The following is a 22121-nucleotide window of genomic DNA, read 5'->3' on the forward strand; positions in this document are numbered from 1 at the left end:
TGGGCAAACCAGGCTGAAAAGCCCCACTCCACCTGAGCAGAACAAGGATTTGACCTCACCCCACCCTCCAGCTAAGTGCCCTAATCACTGGACTATGAAAAGTTCTGGGTCAGTTGACACACACTCAGACTCGCTACTACAGTTTTTTCCTTCCCACCTCCCAGTGTAGACATTGTGTATCTAGCCCTTAGGTGCCTAAACTCCTATTAACTTTCAGTGAGAGATGGGCACCTAGAGTACCATTTGTGCCTTTAAAATCATCCATCTACCCTCATCTCAAATAGCCATTGGTTCATAGGAACCCTTTCCTAACAACCTTTCCCAGAAATTGGGAGGTTTCCTTGTGTAGATAGAGCCTAACTAGCTGTGCACATTTTACCATTTACCATACTTAACTTAACAGGAGGCTGGACTAGATGACCTCCTGACATCCTTTCCAACTGTAACATTCTATGACTCAATGTTGGATGACAGTGACAACATAGCAGAGGAAAAGCAAAAGAAAAATAGCAATTTTTAAAAAGTAGCAAAAATGGCTCTAAGACCTTCCAGCACTCAATATTCTTATTATAGTTTACCATTGTTACTTTTTATTAAAAATTGGCTGTTTTAAGATTCCATTAAGACAGATGGGGGAAGTTCTCATGTCTGTTAGAATACCATACAAGTACTTTCAGCAGAGACAAAAAAGCGCATGGATTTACCACAGGATGGTGTTTTCCACAGGCTGACAGGCCCAGAAACTCAGGGTCCAGTGATTACCTCTGTGGGTTATTCTGCACGACACTAGGAAAGGTAGTGAATTTGTACTTGCTTAGTGTTCCCCCCAATTTTCCAGCCCTGCTCACTCACAGCAGAAATGACAGAGAAATTTCTCTCTAAACTGACAGACTATGTCAGAAGCTCCCAAAAGTAAGGGCTATTCAGGAAGATATTGTATGACACTACTCTCAGGTTCACCTAGCTCAGTGACATGGTGCAACGGTTTTGACTGAGCTATGCTTTTCTGTTCCTGACTGTCCTCTTCTACTTCTTTGGAGCCCATAGTCCACAGAAGTGCTTCATTGGGTCTGGGAGGAGGTGGGAATGGAGTCATGTGGAGCCAGAATTCTCCCCTTCCTTGCTTCTCCAGTCCAGGCTGCAGCTATCCCTTCCACATTCACAGGACAAAGGGGAGCATTGAGGACTCGTTATTTTTCCTCTTGTTATTCCTGAAAAATGCAGCAAGTTCAATGTGAAGAACCTAACACTAAACATTCAACATATAAAGCCCCACATTTGAGATATCTCCCAACAGGTTTTAAAAAAATTGATTCCTATGCAATCTCTCCAGACAGCACAGATTGCCAGTTCCAGCAGCTTTATGAATGAATGTAATAAGAGACGGCTAGGTGGTTTTGACTGAGAACTTTTATGAGGCTAAATTTCTGGCTTTTGACACGATTCCTTGGTTTCAGCTCCTTTTGCCAAAAAGCTGTGGACTTTTTTTGCTATTTCTTTACACATTGAAATGTAGGTCTTTTGCTACTTGACTACATACATCTGTAACAAGAAAATTCAAGTACTGTTGATCTTTTTATAAGAGTTTTTCCATATGTTAGTCTAATTAAGTAGAATCTCTGTCTTAGGCGTCTTCTTTCCAACAGAAGATGATGTCTAAAGCCCATGTAGTGAAACTACACCTTTAAAATGAAAGGGTGAATAACATACACCTTTAGGTTACTTTAATGTGTTAAAGAGTAAATGATTGCCCTGTAATTCAACTTCTGGGAGCTTTAAACTTTAACTTACCTCCTTTTGATGTTTTGAAATCAAATGGGTAGCACAGCACATGGAAGAAAGGTGAAATTCACCCTGCCCCACAAGGAAGCTGGGTTTTGTACAGGGACTAAGCAAGGATTGGCTAGATGGAATTTACCCCAGGGGTCCTGCAGGCAACATGCCACTACAGTTGCTGCTTGTTCAGTGTACTGGATGAAATAGCCACCATGGCCCAGAGTGATCCCTAGAGAGCAGGGGTGGCCAAACTGTGGGTCAGGAGCCACATGTGACTCTTTTACAATTAAAGTGCAACTCACAGAGCCCTCCTTTCCACCCCCCACCATTCTCCACTTACCAGGCTAGGGTGGGGAGCTCAGAGCTTCTGCCCTGCAGCAGGGTGGTGGGGCAAGAGGATTCTGTCCAGCAGGAAGGGGGGTCTTGGGGGAGTCAGTAAAGTTTGGCCACCCCTGCTATACAGGGTTTGGGCCACCATATCTGTGTGAGCTTGCCTCCTGTGGACACTTCTCAGTGGCCAGGGGGCCCAGCAACTGAGCAGCCAGACTGCTTACCAGTCAGGCAGCCCAGGAAGGGGGCCAGCTGCTGCCTGGCTTCTTAAGTAGCCTGTCAGCCAGGTATCCCGGAAGCTCTAGCGCTGTGGCAACCCACCTGACAGGATACAGAAGAGCCAGGTGCTTTGAAACTTGGGGAGCCCCACTTCATGTCCGCCACCCAGTAGACTGCTGGGGAAGTCAGAGAAAATAGTCTGGTTCCCATCAAAAGTTTTAATGGAATAAACTTGTTGTTCCCAAGGAACATTCTGATTCCAGCATGTCAGCATTTTCCGTCAGAAAATTTCCAACCACTTCTAGTTATGGTTATGGGACATGGATACTGGAGTAGTACCTAAAGGCCCCCTCAGGCCCCATTGTAATAAGCACCTCTGAAGGGGGTTCCACTCACCACAGGTGTGCCTCCTCAGGTCAGAGACTGGGAATTAGCTCTCACCCCACCTGGTGCCCCCCTTCCATCATTTGCTCACACTGTGACCCCTCTCTCTATCTGTGCCTCTGGGTGCTCACGCTTCATGATTCAGTCCTCTGGCCAGATCATTACATAGTTGTCCTCCCCACCCCTTCTAGGATAGCAGCATACCCCCCCCCCAAAAAAAAAAAAAAAAAAAAAAAAAAAGCTGCCTGCAGGCCAGCTGAGACAGTTTTCTCTTCCAGTTTCTCAGCCTATGCCACCACCCTGGCAGCTAGGAGGGAAACCTAAGCCAGCCTAGGGACCCTATGATTAGCAACATCAGCATGCTTACTCATAGACCCTGTTGATGTTTCTTTGGGCTCCTTCCTAATCCTCTCCTCACCCATCTTTGGGCTTACTGCCAGAGCTTCCTCTACTCCCCCTTGCTGCTTCACTCCTCAGGATCTTTTGTAAGTCTCCCTAGCATAGGGAAGGACCCCCAGGCTTCAGATCCTGATCCTGATCCTCCTCCACCTCCACCACCTTGTCTCTAACCAACTCACTTTCATTCTGAGTGACTGTAGCACTCCTCCTCATACTTCTTTCCTGGCAAATTATAATGCCATACCAGCATCTTCCCCAGCTGGGCTTCATTTGCCATTAGGCTTTATCAAGCCCTAGTTCCTCTCCAGCTGAAGCATCTAAATCTAATTGACTCATGCTGGCACACATTAAGCCTGTCACAGCACCATAGAAGCATATAATAAATGACCTGCTTCCAAAATCAAGACATTTTAAACAATAATAAAAATATAATCTTTTTGTTTTTCTTTTGTTCTTTATAAATATAATTTCAAGCTTTTCTCCACAGCTGAGGGTTAGATTTTTTTTTTTTTTAAATGAAAGCTGAGATACTTAGTCATCTGACTTCAGGAGCTGGCACTTTAAGAAAAACAAATGTTATTGGGGTTGCTGCACTGGCATGGAAAGGAAACTCAGCTAGGATCTATTTTTGCAGCAGAAGACTGGCGAGCTACAGGTGCTCCTTCCACCAGACTAGAGGTGGTTGTTTTTTTGTTTTTCTCCTGTTTTAACTAGAGTTGATTGCTAATTAACTCCAGGTAGCTAACGTCTTTGTAAATGTCACTACTTCAACAAAAGTTTGATTCAAGACAACTAACATAAACCACAAATGTTTGTGGATTATCTAGATTATCATTTACAAAGGTCTTCACTAACTCCAGTTAACTGGCAATCAATTTGAGCCTCAACAAGAGTAAAACCTGTAGTATAGAGTAAACGTACTCTGAGCCTGGGACAGAGGTGACTAGCTTACACGCTGTAGATGCAATTGCCCTTGTTTCCTCAGATGTTATTACACTCCTTTCCTGTGATCTCATCTTCCCCCATGACTGTTAGGAGGACTCAGATATGCACCCCCATCTCTGCTCTCATGCCTAGTTAGTTAATCCTGCTGCAAGGAAAGAGGGATGAAGCTGTTACCACCTTGAGTAAGACTCCTACAGCAGAGCACCCTGTAGTGCTTGTGCCTATCTGGATCTTGGAAAGTTGGGATTGGGAGAGCATCTGGAGTTCCTCTCCCCAATACCATTTATCAATCAAGAGAAACCAGTTTCTCCACCTATTTGTGCCAATTAGAGACTAGTCAAGTGAAACTGATCCACAACAAAAACTAAAGAAAAGGGAAAATCATCCCCAAGCAGGCACCCAGCATGATACCAGAGACTTGTTCCTCATCAGAGCAGCCAACCAAAGCCAAAGATTACCTGTCTACCACCATTGCTGCTGAAACATACTGCACTGCAGAGCAACTTTTTTGCTGTCACCACTGCTTCCGTGAGGAAAAGCTGTAAGGTAAGGGAAAAACCTACCAGTAGTGAGCCAGAGGTGGTGGGATTGCTTTTGGAGAGGGCCGGTGGGGGACTGAAGGTAAGAAGAGTATAGAATTGATGAGGAGTTGGTAATTTTATTTATTTTTAGATAAATCCCTCACCAATCTATCTTACCTTTAGAATATTTTATGTAATTGCCAACTAGCATTCCTGATTGGCCAATTTGGTTTTGGAACCGATGGTTCAGGTACAGGTACAAAGGCTGCTAGGACAGCTGATTCTCAAGCAGAAACAACCAAACAATCTAACAGAGTTAGCTAGATTTTTCCATTCAAGTTAGCAGTGAAAAGGGTCATTGCAGCAGCATAAATATATTCTCATTTACTTATCATACAAGCAAAATTGAATCCAAATAAAATCTTCCTCTGAGATAAAGTTTTGTGTCCTGTGTGTAGCTGTCAAGAGATTTTTTTGGAGACATGCCTTTACTTTATACACAGCAGGATACATTCACCTTGAGGCTGGCCAGAATTGGTTTGTTACAACTGCTAGTGTGCATACTCTTGTATGTACCACCTTTTTGAGGATACATATGTTTTCACACAGGGGAGGTAATATTTGGTCCTTCATTCTTATTGTGTTTTGGTTTTTTTGTAACTTGGATGTTAACTGCAAAAGAAGGAAACTATTTTTCCTTTACAGGGGATATAATTGTGGATTCAGTTGTGGATTCTCTTGCTCTCATTTTTTAACTGGGCCTCACTTTTACTCTTCACAGGCTTTTTCTTAATTTGGAAATATGTTATATAGCATCTAATTAGAAATATTTGGTTGAAGTAGAAATCAGTAAAATTGCTCCTTGACTGTGACAGTCTATGCCAAGCTTCTGACTAAATTAAAAGTTTACAGCTCAGGTATAATGTTAGTGATGGAAATATTGATATAACTTCAACCCTACCTATCTTTTTTTAAAAAAAATTATTGCATGTTGGGTAGCTACTAATCAAATCAGTTTGTGAAGTTTTGTGCAATACAATAAGTGTTCTGATGAATAAAAACAAGAGCTCTTTGTCCCACATCCCTTATTCACATGAATAGTGCCATTACTTTAATAACATTGCCAGCCGCAAGCATTCGAAAGTCAGGAGTCAGTTCCAAAAATATCAAGATTGTTTGTTTATTCTTTATCATGATTTTTAAGTCAAACTTGGGTTCTTTTTATTTGCCTTGTTGTTTGAGCTTTGAGTTCACATTTAGAAACTTTTCTGTGCATTCATAAGGGCTAGAAATTGACACTTTTTAAAATGAAAGCTGAGATTCTCAAATAATCACTTGACTCCAGGAGCTGGGGCTTTAAGTAAAACACCAACTATCACATGACTTGAGAGCAGACAACTGTGCTCCACTCAGACTGTTCACATGAGTAAAGGCTGCAGGATTGGGCTCTTTAAAATAGAAGCCTTAACTGTTTTATAGCATTTGTAAGTTAGTCACACTTAACAGAATCTTAACCTTTTTGTATTTAGTTTCCTTTTTAAAATATCCCCAAACTAGACTCTCCAAGTATAATTCCTCCACAAATCTTTCCTTTGACAGTATTCTGCAGACCCAAAAAAGTGGGCTAAATTCTACTCTCTGGTGCGTGAGTGCAACTCTCATTAACTTCCAGGCATCAGAGGCCATGACTTGTCACAAACAGAACCACCATAGATCATTCATTAACATTGTAAAACTTCAGAGTTATTCTGGTGTCTGCCTTTTGTCAGGATCATGATGTATGGGTATTGCAGATTCACATATAATTCTTAAAACTCTTGAGGTAAAATACTATTGTGAAACTGGTAATGCAATTAACACTATTTATTTGTGTCAGTGTTTTGTATTCTGGAATAGGAATACTGAACCAAGTATCACAACATATGGCTGCTAAAATAGTGGCAATAAAGAGGGTCTATTTTTTTTGAAGGTTAAGGGTCAGATTTTTATATAAATAGTTGAAACACCAATTCAACGTGATCAGCACTCTAACACATCATTAACAATACCCTTAAAATATAAAATCTCAGCAGCATTACATTTATGTCAATACAAGTGAAGAACTTCAAGATTTAGATTTACATCTTACAAGTGGGAATTCCAAGTAGAGTAATAAAGTGCATTGTCTTCCTTAGTAAATGTTACACTAGTTAATAGCAAATAAGGGTGGTGCCTGGGGTTGTTTTGCTTTTCAAAATTAAAATAAAGGTTGGCCAAATTTCGGGATGCACCTATGCATTTGATTAACTGTTCAGGGCAATGACTATAATAATTCAATGGCTAGCATAACTAGAAGCTAAATCAATTAAGTTTTAAAAATATGGGGGGAGGGTAACCTCAAAAGCAGGCACAAAAATATCAGGTTCATTGTTTCAACTTAGTTGCAGAAGAATGAACAAAAATCAGGGTATCAGGATTTATAACTAGTAAAGTATTGGCAATAAAAAAATGCAGTAGCTGATAAGTTAATTAGGCAAGCTTTCTAGCTATATTTCCTTCAGAAGACTAAGCAAACTCTTTTAGTTACAGTTTTTTCAAGTTAAACATAGTTCAGGTAAGTTAAGAAAGCAAGTCAACATGGATGTGATGAAGCAAAAGGGCTGATTTCATAACAGAAGGGAGTAGAAACCATGCCCTTCCATCAAATCCTGAAGAAGAAAGTTGACCATTATTTATTATACCCAAGGCTCCTTATCTAAGCAGCAAAGGGAACTATGCAACTGACTTACACACTAGAACAACAAGTGAGAGTTTTCCAGGCACTTGGTTACAGTCTGTCATGAACATTAGCGGTAGTATAATCAATGTCAGCTGAAGCAGACTGATGTTCTTTAAAATAAATGATTTTCCCATTGATCTCCTTTCAAACCTCAGTTTTTGCCTCCTGCCTCCCTATCCTTGTGCTATGCAGGGGGAGCGCATGAGAACCCCTGGTGGGGCACAGAAGGTGTCCCTCTAAAAGTGGTGGAATTTAAATGCCTGCACGTGCCCCTGTCCTGATGTGGCTTTCCGTAGTACTGAATAATCTGTTCTTGAACAAGAGGCTGGTGTTTCCAATACTGTCGTCCTGGCTTGAACCTAACTCTTTTATATTTCTGATTCTTTTAACCCTTTCTCATTCCCTCTGAAATGGAATATTTCAAGGCTCTTCATTTGGCTCTCTCTATCTTCTGTCATCTTCTGGAATGTCTGATAGCCAGACTTTCACTGCCATGCAGAAGACACTTGCTGACATTACTCTTCTTAATCTGTCTCTCACAGAGCTGCCTATTCTCCAGGTCTGCTGAGACTCCTGCCAGAATTGCAGATTTTTCTTGAGATTTTTCTCCTGCTTACTGCCTATAATTTGGTATCAGCTCCTCACTATTGGTTCAGGTCACTTTTTACTAATTTCCTTTCAAACACATGGCCAGAATAGGACGTATAAGGCCAGCCAGAAGTGTGGTGCTAGTGCTCAGCTCCTTCTTCTCATGTGATTCAGATAGAACAGAAAGTCTTGATGCTTGGGCAGACTGAGAGGGAGGGGAGACACTTGGCAGTGTGGGGGAGGGCGGAGCTGTCACCAGCAGGGTCAGAGGGTAGTTGTGAACCATGGGCCGTGACCAGATACAGAGGTGGGAAAGGGTAGAAAAAGCAAAGCCGATCTCCCTCATGCTTCTGACTGCAGCTTAGTTAAAACTACCTGAGCTCCTGAGTATACAGTTACTCCCTAGTGCAGAATGCTTTATAATAGCATCCTTCTGGTGGCACCTGAGGTGCAATAGGAGGTGGAAGACTGGTTAATCTAGTCCACAGCTCACTTCCTACACAATATATAAAAAACGAAGAGATGAGAACCAGGCAAGGATTTTCTAAATAAATTCTACTTGAGAAGGAAGGGATGTGCTCAGAGGTCTTATTCAAATGCTTGAGCTACTGTGCAATTAGTTGAACAGGAGTTATTCAAAAATCCCGTGATGTCAGATTTTGCGATGCCAAGTTATGGTTCTGTGGAAAGATTATGTCCTTGCTTTTCAGCTGAGCTTTGTGAACCCTCTCATTTTTTGTTCAGTGTCCTGTAAACAGCTTTTCTTGTGATGTTTTTTTTTTTTTTTTTTTAAATGCATTGCCCTTCCTTCCTACAAATCTTAGGAGAATCAGGAGCATATCCAGAAAAAATACAAACATTCAAAAATTCTCACTCAAATGAATAAATATGTGATTAGACATTTATTAAATTAGACATTTATACAGTTTCTTATACAACTTGAATTCTTTTAGTAAAGACCATTCCCATGAACAATCTATGCCATTACCCACATGCGCGCTCTCTTTCTCTCTCTATTCAGTCCGTGCCTCTGAAACTGTTGTTGGTTCCAATTCTGTGCTGAGCTTCAAACAAGTGACCGCCTGGTGCAGCGTTCAGTGCAGGATCAGGGCTAGATCTCCAGTTTGCTCCCAAGGCTAGAAATCTCAGCAGTATCTGAGTTCAAAAATTACTTTTCTTCCCACATTTCCTTTTGTCCGTGTAAGTGCCTATGATCTCAAAAACACTGTTGGGACCTGTTCTTAAATTGATTCTGTCCTCTGCTGGAATCCTCCTTTAATATATTAACTAATACGTTGTAATAAATCTGCATGCAATATCCTAGGGCCTCGGACATCTTAACCTAATTAATAATGAATCAATCACACAGTTAATGCAAGGTAATACATCTGGGAACCAAGAATGTAGGTTATACGTTCAGGGTGGGAGGCTCTATTGGAGAAAGCAGTGACTCAGAGAAGGACCTTGGGGGTCATTGCACAGATTGCCTCATCATCATCTCTCAGTACAGTCATCTTCTTTTGTATGGCATTTGAAAAGTAAAGGGCTAGGATTATAACTGAATTTTGAGATTTGAAAGCCATTCTAATGCTTCTTGGATAGCTAGATAGATTCCCCCTTGTGCCATCTCTGTAAGGATGAATGGGACAGTTGTCCATGATGTGTCGCATGGTTTGTTCCTCACCACAGTTACAATTTGGTGATTCTTTGATTTATTTTTCCATTTGTGGAGGTGATAGCCACACCTGCTGTGAGTTGTCTAAACGTGGTTAAGTGAAGTCCACTGCATACAGGGAAGGCAGAATCCCGGGACTACTTTTGTTGGATCTTCAATCAGGTCTTTGTTTGGGACATCACAAGTGGCCCATGATTCGAGCCAGTGAGTGCTGGTGTCCTTTCTGTTGGCCAGTAACATTGACTCATGTACCCAGAAAGGCTTCCTGGATTTGATTTGGGAGAGTGACAGTGAATTGAGGTCTTGGCATATCAGTAGGTCTGGAGGAGCCAGGATCTTGTTGTACTCTTGGACCACAGTAGGGTCTCACCTGATGTTGGCTGGTGAGTTGCCCACCAAAACTGGAAGCCACGGTATTGGCATTTATTTGAGAGAGCTGCTAACAATCCTGAGTGTGGCATTAATATCAGTGTCGATGAGATTGGTGTGGGAGCTATTGCACTGAACTGGTGCACAATATTCTGCTGTTGGCAAGACCCAGATTTGTCCTGACTTTCAAAGCATGTGTGCATCACATCCCCAGATGTGCCAGTGAACTTCTGGATGATGTTAACCCTTGTCTTTATCTTCTTTTTGGTGTTGTCAAGGTGTTGGTGATAGCTTAGCATCCGATTTGAGGGTAACGCCAAAGTACTGTGGATTGTGGTCCTGTGAAAAAGGCACTTTGGCCTCATGATTATTCAAGTGGAAGGCAGAGATGAGGGTTTTTGAAGTGCTGGATTTCAGTTGCTAAGATTTGAAATATGTGTCAAGAATCTGGAAGTTGTTCATGACTTTTTCTGTAATCTTCAGAGAGGATGCTTGTATTGCTAGTGCAATGTCATCTACATAGATGAATTTACAGTATAATGTGACTGGAATGTTGCTGGTTTAGAGATTGAACAGTGCAAGTGCTATAATGTGGGAGGCTGTTGTTCAATCTTCATGATTTATTGGCAGGTTCACCAAGGTATGCAGTGAATCTTCTGTTACTCAACATCTTGGTGATGAGTCTGATGGTTGATTGGCATGGAAAAGCTAATGATACCGTACGGTGCAAAGGTCACCTGCTAAAGTTATCATATGCAGAACAAATACCAATGAATGCTGCTGCTGTTTAATTTTTTTCTGGTAGCCAGATTCTGTGTAGCTGGTTAAGGTAAGCACTTGGTCCCATCAATTGCAACCAGTTCTAATCCAACCTGCTCTTTGGGGACCAGTTGCTTCAGTGTCAGTTGTAACCTTGGACTGCCGCTCCAATGGTTTGTAGCAACAGCTCAGGAGGGAGATGGGCTGGTAGCTTTTTGAGTCCGTGGCTTCTTTTCTGGGCTTCACAATGGCTATGATCTTGGCTACCTTCCACTCTTTTGGTATTATGCCAGAAAAGTGGATGTGGCTGAAGACATTTGGCAGCCACCTTCTTGCCTTTGGACCAAGATTCTTTGGGAATTCTTTGTATATTCCATCCATTTCTGCCACTTTCCCAGACTAATGTGGGAGAGACCCATGTCCACTTCATCAGTGCAGTGTTGTAGCAAAGAGGGCCAATATAATCCTTGGATGTATAAATAGGGGAATACCAAGCAGAAGTACAGAGGCAAGACCACTACCGGACTACTCTGTCCAGTTCTGGTGTACACACTTAAGGAAGGAAGTGGAAATGCTGGAGAGAGCAAGAGAGGACCACAAAAATGAGCCAGGGACTGGAAAATGAGCCTTATGATGTGAGACTTAAGCAACTCAACCTATTCAGTTTATCTAAGAGAGGGTTGAGAGGTGACCTGATGACAGCAAGTTGTTACTTGCACATGGAAAATATATTTGATGGGAAGGGGCTTTTCAACCTTGCTGACAAAGGCATAACAAGATCCAATGGATGGAAGTTGAAGATACACAAATTCAATCTTTAAATAAAATGCAATTTCCTAGCTGTGAAGACAATAAAACATTGGAACAGCATACCAGGGAGGAAACCATCACTTGGTTTCTTCAGAAAGATATGTGATCTTGCCTTACATGGTGTGCTTTACTGCAGCTTTTCAGATACATTCTATGGTCTTTGTGTGCCGGGGTTCAGACTGGATGGTCATCATGCTCCCTTCTGGCCTTGGAAACTATGAACCCCTCTGTTCATCCCCTTTCTTCCTGGGTCATTGGAGAAAGGATTGCTTGCATTATCCTCAGCATGTTCACAACACATGCAGTGCTGCATTAAGACAATATCTCTAAACCATTCTTATGCTTCAGAGCTTCAGCCAGTTACCTGCAGGGATCAGGAAGGAATTTTTTCCCCTGATGCAACAGTTGCCCAGATATATTCTTGGTTTTCCCCCCACCTTCCTGAGAAACATCAAAGTGCGGCCACAGTTTGAGACAGGACACCAGACGGGGTGGACCAATGCCCTGAGGTGGTACAGAGAACTTTCTTTCTTAGATGCCTGATTGGTGTGTCTTGCTCACATGCTCAGGGACAGACTGATCACCAGACTTGGGAAATAAAAAGAATTTTAACCAGGTCAGATTGGCATGGACATCGGGTTTTTTGCCTGCCAGTGCAGCATGGATCACGTTTTAGGATCATTTGGACATGTCTCATCTAAGTAATTCCCTGTCATTGCCAGGGCATTGGGCACCTTATTCTCTCTTGTTCTCTGCCTGTGGCACTTAATAGTTTAGTCTGTTGAGGACTGAAATGCATTAGTCTAAAGTCATTGGGCTCACTCACGAGTAAGTGGGTGAAATATAATGGCCTGTGAAATACATGAGATTAGAGTTCTGGCCTTAAACTCTGTAAAATAATTTTCCATCTTGATGATCATAATTCCCTCTTTTATGGCCGTTCTGAATCCCTATGCTCTTCTTGATACACAATTCACAATGCTGCAGCTAGGTAAATTTTTTCCCTGTAAGAAGTAAGATGAGGTCACTTGTATTATCCAACACTTTCTATTGTCACTCCATTTTACCTCTCGAACCACATATCCACCTACTTCCCCTGCTCCTTCAGTTTTGGCATTCTCTCTCCTCTCCCTCTGATGCTCCATTGCTGAAAGTCACTTGACCAATCCATCTTGGAACTTTTTCCTTCAACCCTTCAGTTATTGTCTCTCTTTAAATCTCACATTAGCCATTTATTTCTCATCAGTATATATTTGTGTCTATGGTTATGTATTAAGAATATTTTCTCACATGCATCTTTTAAAGATCTATCTGTTTCTAATATCCAAAGTGTAAAACTAGAGCTAATGGCAGCAGTTCTTTTTGCAGACCTGCTGCAAAAAAGTCTTTTAAATATGAGATCACCCCCACTTTTTTTGCTTTCAGCTGTGTACAGACTATAAATAAACCATGTTTCTAAACCATGCTGTTTGCTTCCTACTGCCTCCCCCACCCCCAATCCATTCTTGTCCTCCACTCCTAAAAAGTGGCTGCTCTGAGACATCTGCTTTTTATTACTCTCTGTGTCAGACATAAAACAAATTACAGCACTCATTAAGGAGTTTCAATGCTTAAGTGCGGCACCTTCACAGAAGGAAGACCTCCCTGCTCTTTCCATGAAGAGCCTCATTATTTTCTCACCATAAACTCTAAAAGGCTTTAAGCAACTCTTCCACGATGCTTGGTAGATTACCCACATGTTTAGCAAATTATAATCTCTCATTCATAAGCACTACAGCCTTAAAGTTATGATGTGTGGTGTATTTGACACAGTAAATGGCAAACATTTGTTACTAAAATAAATGTTACCCATACCTTTTATGTGTTTTCGGAATCTCCTTGTCCACATCCCCAACAAGCTATTCCAAGGAATCCATAGCATTCCTCTGAATGACCACCACCATTGTATCCTCTAGAACAGTGGCTCTCAACTTTTCCAGACTACTGTACCCCTTTCAGGAGTCTGATTTGTTTTGCGTACTCCAAGTTTCACCTCACTTAAAAATGACTTGCTTACAATATCAGACATAAAAATACAAAATTGTCACACGACTACTGACAAATTGCTTATTTTCTCCTTTTTTCCCATATAATTATTACAAATCAATTTGAATATAAATATTATACTTACATTTCAAGCCATTGTATGTATGAAATTTTAGTTTGTACTGACTTTGCTAGTGCTTTTTATATAGCCTGTTGTAAAACTTGGCAAATATCTAGATGAGCTGACGTACCCCTTGGCAGACCTCTGTGTAGCCCTGGTTGAGAACTACCGCTCTAAAAGAAGCTGTTTTTCAGGCCCTCCTTTTGCTCATATGTAACTTCTTGTGACCTGGATTCAGGATAATTGGAGAACCTGTGCATAGTCAAGGAACTGTTGAGAACTTTATGAACCTAAGAACCTGTTTGTAGTGAAAGTAGAGTTGGCAAAATAAACTGATGACCGTTATATCCTCACAGATTTTATTATTTGTCACAAAGTTTTTTTTAGACTCTGTAACTCTTCCAAGGGCATGTCACCTTTGAGGACCTTGGTTCAGTCTCCATGTGGTGGAAATTTGTGCAGGTAACTTTTTTTCATTTGTGGGAAGAATGGAATTAGAACAGTACAGGACTTGGGGGAGAGAAGGTCTTAGTTATTTATGATATCTACTAAACTCCTGCTTTTGCATCACTTAGATGCTAAAACCACATTGTAGAGACACTTTCAACTCTCACTTGTAGAGAGGAAACTAGCTCTAGAATGCTTGAGAAACTAGAATTTAACTAATTAGAGCACCTGCTTCGAATCATGGTCTAAAAATAATCTGTGCCATATGTGAGGAGCTACAGGTGAAAGCAGTATTGGGCAGGGAAAGTCCATCTCCGATAGGTCCTACCTGAGCAGTGAGAGTCTGTTCCTCCTTCCACTGCTATCATGGCATGGCAGGTGGAGCTGAGAGTGGGTAACCATGTGAGGTAGAGAGAAGACGTTTCCAGCAAGTCCCTGCCCTCAGATTGAAGACTATCTTTTTCCCCCCCAAGGAACAGGGCTCATTCCCTTAACTGCCATGAGCATGTGATCATAAAGACTCCCAGCAGCCTTTGCAGCTCTTCACGTTCTTATCTTTTGTATTTCAGGCTTCCGAGCCAGCCAGGAACTAACTCCTTTGATCTTTGCTGTAGGATCTTCTATTTGTTTCCCTTCTCCTTTCTTGGTTGTAACCGCAGTGTCTTAAACCTCAGCTAGTAGTTCTTCTACTTTATATGGTGATGCGTGGGATCCTATGTACGGTTTCACTTTATTTCTGCTGAATAAGCTGTGGGATTTGGAAAGCCCAACATGTCAGGATCCAGGCCCCTGCCATAAAAACTGAGGAAAAGAGAAAGAAAGTGGGTCAACAGCAGAAGGCGATGGTGACTGGTGGAGTGGCAGAGAACAGACCTGTGTAGCTGGCATTTCTATTTGAAAGGAAGAACTCCACTTGTGTCTGTTTTATGCTTAAAAATCTATCAGAGCTTCTCAGTTTTTATTTTCTGACAGTGAGCCAGATCCTCAGCTGGTGTCAATGGGAGCAGCTCCACTGAAATTTGAGGGTCTGGTCCCGTATGTGGATTAGAATGTAATCATCCATCCCTCAGTGGTGGATGGATTTTCGTGCTATGTTTGGTATCTTATTTCACTATAGTTCTATCTGAATGGGTGAGCGATGAGTGGAAAGTGGGAGGTACCTCCACTGAATGGCTCACTGTGATGCCAGAAGTGAGATCAATATTTTTACATCAGTGCTAATATGGCAGCCTGGAAATAAGCAGCAGTACTCAACCGTATTAGTAACACAAATATATTCAGATCCCTCATCTCAACACCAATGTTGGAACAAATGCCCTAGGATGATGCTAGTGGGCATCATATGGTTAGAGCTGCCAGCTTTTTTTGCTTTGTAAAACATGGATCTTCACCAGGGGTAGTAACTATCCCTGTCCTCTCACGAGGGAGTGATGGTTCATTTTGATTTCTTAATCAAATTTCAGTTTAGGTCGGCTGGAGGTAACAACCTCTCTTTTCATCTGTAATTTCAGTTGGCTAGGTCCTAAATTGTAGCGTTGTTCTGTGCTGTTTAATAGCTGCCATGTTCTTCACAGAAGTGGCTGAACTGCAGCAACAGGAATAGGGATTTCCTGTTTACAAATTTTGCCCATAACTGTACAAAAAAATCAAAGTTCCTTGGCTCTATCTGGGTGAAAGGTGTAAAGCAAACAAAGATCATTCACACTCTTAAATGTTTTCTAATGCTGCCACCTGCATACCTGAAATCCAGAGCCTTAAAACAAGTAAGGTGCACACGTAGATTTGATGAAAATCTTTTAAAATATAACTAAATATTAAAGTTTTTAGGCATGTTAGCTTTATTATCATTCTTCATATGATTTGGGTTCACTGTTACTCTTAAAATGTCTGTTTCAGTGTCATGTGTTTAGAGGTAATCGAGTCCTGGGCCCTGACCTTGCTGCCACTTCAATCAATGGCAATGCATTGCAATAGGATTGATTCTTATTGTGTGTTTCTCTTCTCCCTTTTCTCCCTTCCTCCCACCTCCATCTTTGGATAGTATAAATTAACTATTGCAATTGGCTCACAAAAATCCAAAAGCAAAAAACCTTTGTCTTCTATATAAAGAACATATTCCTAGTATCTTGGCCTTTTAAAGGCTGGGTAAAGAGAGAGATTTCCCTCACGTCAGGATCTTTAATACCATATATCTATGCCTTTCTAATGTTCATTTTTCTACATGAAGAAGTATACTAAGTATACATGCATAACCCGTTACTATCTGTTACAAGATACTGGCTTTTCCCATGGCTAATACTCTCTCTCTTTTTTTAACCACTATAATATAATCTCAATTTCCTGCATTTGTTCTGGGAAATTCCACTTGTGGGAGAAAATTTTTCATCCTCTGATCATTATCTTGACTCTAAGTGCTTTAATAGATGATGATGAATGCAAACTGCTAGCCTCAAAAAAGCTGTTTCAATCCTTTATCTTGCTCAGTAATTTGGAACTGAATTTCTGTAATTTAAGATTCAATCAGCACATCCAAAAAATTGACAACCATGTTGCTAAAGGCAATGGAAAATGTAATAACATTGTTATGAGTTATATTAAGATAGCTGATAAATTCTTTTAGGTTTCTTTAATTCTCATGCCACAGTATAAAGAGGCCATCTGTATTATATATCCAAACTATCTCCTGCAGTCTTCCTTTAACAATAGAGTTATCAGTGGAATGGATGTACTTATTACATTTTAAGATAAGAAATCTAATACCATATTATTTAGGAAGCTAATAAATGAAAGTAATGGACTGAAGCTAGCAGTTTTCATCCCACTATATATTTTGTGTGTGTGTATGTATTGCACATGTATGTGCACACAGTGGAACCTGAGAGTGAACTTGGATGTAGAGAAATTTTGTTCTCCGTGAAATACAATGAAGGACCTGAAAAGTTTCAATATTTTGTAAGGTGCACATTTCAAATTCAGCCAATGCAACGTTGCTGCTGCAGTTGCTATTTTTGGGTGGATACTTCCCTGTAGGAAATTCCACTTTTATGTGCACATAGGGTTAGAGTTTCAAAAGGGCTCAGCACCCTTGAGCACTAATAATTGGCTATTTATTTTGGCACCTAAATGGGAGCTGACTTCTTTTGATGATCTGGTCCATGTTGGGAAAGAGGTAAAACCTAGGTCATAGGTTAGTCAGTAGAGATTTTTTTCCCCCAGCATTGATGATGGTTCAGAAACTATGATACATAATGTAACAGAGAGCTTGTAGTAAACAGCTGCCTTCGGCAAAAGTACTTCAGGCAACAGTCAATAAATATGACGTTACCAAGGAAGACAGATGAATCAAAGAATAAATTCAAGGCACTAGATTTGTTTCTGGAAGAAAGCACTGCCCTTTCCTCTGTGATGGTGGAATTCCCAGCCTGGTTAGTGTGGGGACAAATTAAATTTCCCCTGTTGGATCATTCATCAGGCGTGTTCTGGCCCACTGGAAGTAACAGGCCCATTGGAGGAAGGGGAAAAAGTTATCAGCTCTCTTGAAGAGGGAAGCTGTCAGCTTGGGCTAGCTATGCAGTGAGTATTAAGGAGTTGAGACTTGAATCATATCAGCAGTCTGAGAGTTTGTTGAACAGAATGTCTGACTCCCAGGGATAATACATTCATATTGCTTGGATTACTGTGTTACTGAGTGACAGTGATGTTTCACCTAGAACAATCAATTAAAGGATGTGTTGGAAAAAGGAGTGGGATTAAGGTGAGCCAAAAAAGGCAAGCATGTTCAACCAAACGTGTGCGAATAAGTATATTATTTGTTTCAATCTGAAGCCAGGCTGGATGGGAGATAGGGGAAGGTTCTAGGTAGAAGCTATGCAGTGAAGCAAGAAACAGAGGCATAGACGTGTTAGTGATCAAACTGTTAAAAGAAAGTGACTCTGTGATTCTTATCATTGTTAGATGCTTTTTTCTGTTTTTAAAATTGATGATGCTGTAAATAATCTCCAGCAAGGCAGCAGCATATTTGCTTCTCTTGGAAATGAATCCCAATTTACAGTGTTCTGGTTCCTCTCTTGCAGCTTGTGCAAACACAGCTACGGTGTTTTTTAGAAGGCTGCTGTCATGTGGAGCAAATCTCTTCCCCAGGTGCAGTTCTCTTTTTGGTTTTAAATCATGGGTTTTTTTAATCAGGTTCCAGGAATGGCATTTTTTTAATGAACAAATACCAATGCCAGTTTGAACTGAAGTTTGTTTTTTTGACTGAACTTTATTTGCCAGGTGTGCTTGTAATTGATAAAACAGCACTGTATGAAGAATTACAGGAAACTGGGAAATGTAAAGTGAATAAATCCAGGTCACTTTCCACCTAAGCTTACTCTGTTTTGTGCCCTGCACAATAGGCTGAATTCTTTTCCTCCTTCAGGAATGTTTACATTTTGTTTGCCTGGGATGGGGTGCTCCTTTTGGCGTTTGGCAGGTCAATCCCTTTAATCTTGTCTGAGAAACTCAAATGGGTGGAAAGCCTTTCTTTAAGCCACAGCCTGTGTGACTGATAAAGTATGGACTTGGCCATTCATGTCTGCCTGGGAAAATAAAGCTAGATTTCTTAAACACTGAATTGAGTTACTATGGGCTTTTGCATGGAGAGGAGAGGTTCCTCCTGGAGTCCCACTAACTTCTTCCTTAATTTCTTCCCCTCCTCCCCAAAGACCAGAGCACTGAGCTGAGCAGTCCTCCGGCTGAGGAGTTTGCATGGCTACCTTTATGAGCTTGTTAACAGAGTTCCTGGGTTTTGAGGGAACAAGATGAGGTATCCTGCCCCCTCAAGGAATGAGCGTGCTTTCTCTGCTCAGCTTCAGCTGCCTTTCTGGGGTGCCCTTACTGCCTTCTGCAGAACTTCGTGCTCAGCACAAAACAAAGCAAATTCTGTGGTGAATTCAAATTACACAAACTCAGTCAGGTGTTTCAGATCATTCAGACAACATGTGCTGCCAGGTTTTCAGCTGCACTGAGTTTGGATGTGGCACAGATGAGGAGAGCAGGGGGGCAAAAGTGTCTTTAAGCCCCCTTTCCACAACTGATTCTGGGCCGGTGCACTTAAGGCAGTCCAAAGGCTGCTCTAAACGATGCCTGCTGCTGTGGTCCCACAGTGACTGTGATGCTGGGCCAGAATTAGGATGCAGGGCACGGCTGTTGGACCAAGTAGCCTATGGGTTAGTGTTCTCTACAGCACAGTGAACATACTTCACAGCACAGGAAAAAGGCAATGAGTTGAATTCTGCTCTCCGCTACGGTGGTGTTAGTCTGGAGGAATGCACTTTAAGTCTACTGAGTTATCCAGACTTACATTAGTGTAAATGAGAACAGAACTGGGACCAAGGTCTCAGACAAATTTGACTAACTAGGGAAGAGATCACATATGGAAGGGGGGAGGGAGGGCAGGGCATGGCACCATTATGACAAAAACAGAGACTGTCTCTTGTATCTACCTGGGGCAGAAAAGAAAGTGGTCACAGTTTCTGGTACATGTGGTCCTTTATACAATGATCCACAGCTTTTGCCATCTCAGAGAGAGATTTCTTAATACACGGTAAAAGGATCACAGACCCCCACCAAAAGAATATTTGAAAATGTCAGTTGGTGCAGAATAGGGAGTAACTCACACCTACTCTCTGTGCGCAGCCTGCTGGCCAGGAGTATAAAACCACTTGAGAGAGTTTGCACGATTGTCCAGTTTGTTTCTGGGAGAAGCTGGTATGAGTCTTTCCATTGATTTCAATAGCCCATAAAATCCCAAATGGTTTGGGTCATGGTGACTCCAAGAACTGCATCTCTGTATGATAAAATGCCAGTTACAAACTATGGCCCTTGAGTTTACATCCCTCCTCTTCCTGTTTAAATATGATGGGGACTGGTGGCAAGGCCTTTTCAGACAGGTGTCCTCAACTCTGATGTTCCCCTATTTCTGGTCTGATAAAGCCTGGATCTGTTGGCTTTCAGGAAGTTCTGCGAGGACTGCATATTCTCTCGGGCTTTCCCTTCGGGGGTGGATTGAATGTGTCATGAGTGAGTGGAGAAAGGAGAGCTTTATTTGTGATGTGTGGGGAAACTCTTTCTGTACTCTGCTCCATATGATGTAATTTTTGTATTAATTTCTCTGAAAGAATGTGTGGCACCTAGAATAGTAGATAAGTGCCATTAGTAAATCTGATATAAAAAGTGGTTTGTTTTAAATGACCTGTAATAAAGAAATCACACGTCTTCTACTTAGCATTCCTTGGCTAATAAGGGAATCATAATATCATTCATTCATAATAAGTCATAAGTCCTGACATGCTAGAACCAGCACGTGGAGTTACATTAGTGACTGATGAGCCAGGTGATGCAGAACAGATATCACTGAAACATAGTCAGAATGTTCTACTATCAAAAATACCATCATGACAGGCATGGAGCTCTAAATTCCTTTACAGTATCTTCAAAACCACTACATATATCATCAGAAAGACTGTCTCGCTTTCCAGTGCTATGAAAGCCCTGAGTTATTACTTCGCCCACCCCATTCTTTAATAATAGTCATGGGAACAAAGAGGAGTAAAAATAAAATAAAACCCACTGGTGAGCCAGCCGTAGCATAAATCACATCTTTCAGTTACAGTAGCCCTTTTGGGGGGAGGGGAGAGAAGGCAAAGGTAAATTAAAATTGGGAATTTAGGGAATGATTGAATATCACTCTTGTGTGCCTTTCAGGAGAAGAATTTTTATTGCAAGTACCTATAGTAATCTCCAGCTTGCATTCTGAATGGAACCTATCTCTTCTCGCGTCTTCTCTCAACATACCTTGGATATCCCAAATATTAACACAGAACTGTTCGAATATGAAATGTCACTTTCTGGGGTCTCCTCCGTAATCACCAAGTAAAGGGAGTGCCAATGCTCAGAGTTCGTTCTTAGGCTATGTAGAAATTTAGAACAACCAAAGTAAGTGAAAACTTTTCCTGTTCCCATAGCTTCTATCAGTCATGGCCAGGAGATCAAGGTAATTTGCACCTGATTGTTACTTATCATTGTTTCAAAGTGGAGTCAAGGGACTAAAATCCTTTAATTCCAGTTTGGAAAAATGATATGTTTTAAGAGATTAAAGCCAGAATGTCAGTGTCTAAACACTCTGACTGGCCTTTAATCTTTTACCTATTGAGCCAAGCCTCAGGTCAATGTCCTTACAGTGTGTATGTGTAGTATACTAACTTTCTGGGCTTGGTTGAGTCCCAGGAGGGAGCTTTTCTTTCTTTCTTTCTTTCTTTTAAATTATTTTTTTTTTTTATTTTATTAGGTAGGACTTTACTAAGTTTTTGTTGAATGATATTTTGGCCTATTTTTTTGTATGCAACCTAAAGCTTTGGGGGTAGCATTTACTATTATTTTTGTTAGGTTTAATAGGCTTAGGTGTGTTAGGGCGCTAATATATTTTTAAAGTAATTTTTTCCATATTTTAAGGCTGAATGTGTGTGTACTAGGGGATTTGATAGGACTTTAAGGCTTTTGCCTAGGATATTTAATTTATTTGTTAAAACTTTTTTATTAATTGCATTTAGCACTCCTGCTGATGCTTTTATATTTTTTTAAATATTTTTTTTTAATGTTTTGCTTGGGATGTGCATGTGTGTTAGTGTTGTGTGTTACTTAGGTGTTTTTTTAGTGCAGCTATTTTTGGACTGGGGTGTTACAAATGGTGCGCAAAGGAGATGTAGGCGGGATATGTTAATATTTTGTATGCTTACATGTACTTTTACAAGGTGTACCTTTTGGGGTTTTTAATACTTGGCTTTTATAATTTTTTAATAAGTTTTTAAAATTGTATTTTTTGGCTTGGGAGCACAATGTACAACTACACTTAGGTGTTTATGTACATTACTATACTTGCAGGGGGATTTACTTAAACTTATTGTGGATAGTATATTTTTAGTTTAGTAACAGGTTTTTTTTTTTTTATTAGGTGGA

The 22121-nt window shown here is 40.9% G+C and overlaps 2 long non-coding RNA genes across 2 annotated transcripts in view; one reads left to right on the forward strand and one right to left on the reverse strand.

Annotated features, from left to right (window-relative positions):
• Positions 1-382: 382 nt before the first annotated feature.
• On the reverse strand, positions 383-3359 carry LOC137165057 (uncharacterized). The gene is made up of 2 exons (XR_010923277.1): positions 3288-3359; positions 383-1211 (listed from the first exon to the last, which is right to left on the reverse strand). It is a non-coding gene; the product is annotated as an uncharacterized lncRNA (long non-coding RNA).
• Positions 3360-3915: 556 nt separating this feature from the next.
• LOC137165058 (uncharacterized) overlaps positions 3916-22121 on the forward strand; it is a 94428-nt gene continuing 76222 nt past the window's right edge. Inside the window, exon 1 of the long non-coding RNA XR_010923278.1 lies at positions 3916-4599. This is a non-coding gene — a long non-coding RNA (uncharacterized lncRNA). The remainder of the gene's footprint in view (positions 4600-22121) is intronic.

This window comes from Emydura macquarii, unplaced genomic scaffold (genome assembly GCF_026122565.2).
Source record: "Emydura macquarii macquarii isolate MOO-44397 ecotype Brisbane River unplaced genomic scaffold, CSIRO-AGI_Emac_v2 contig_2734, whole genome shotgun sequence".
NCBI lineage: Eukaryota > Metazoa > Chordata > Testudines > Chelidae > Emydura > Emydura macquarii.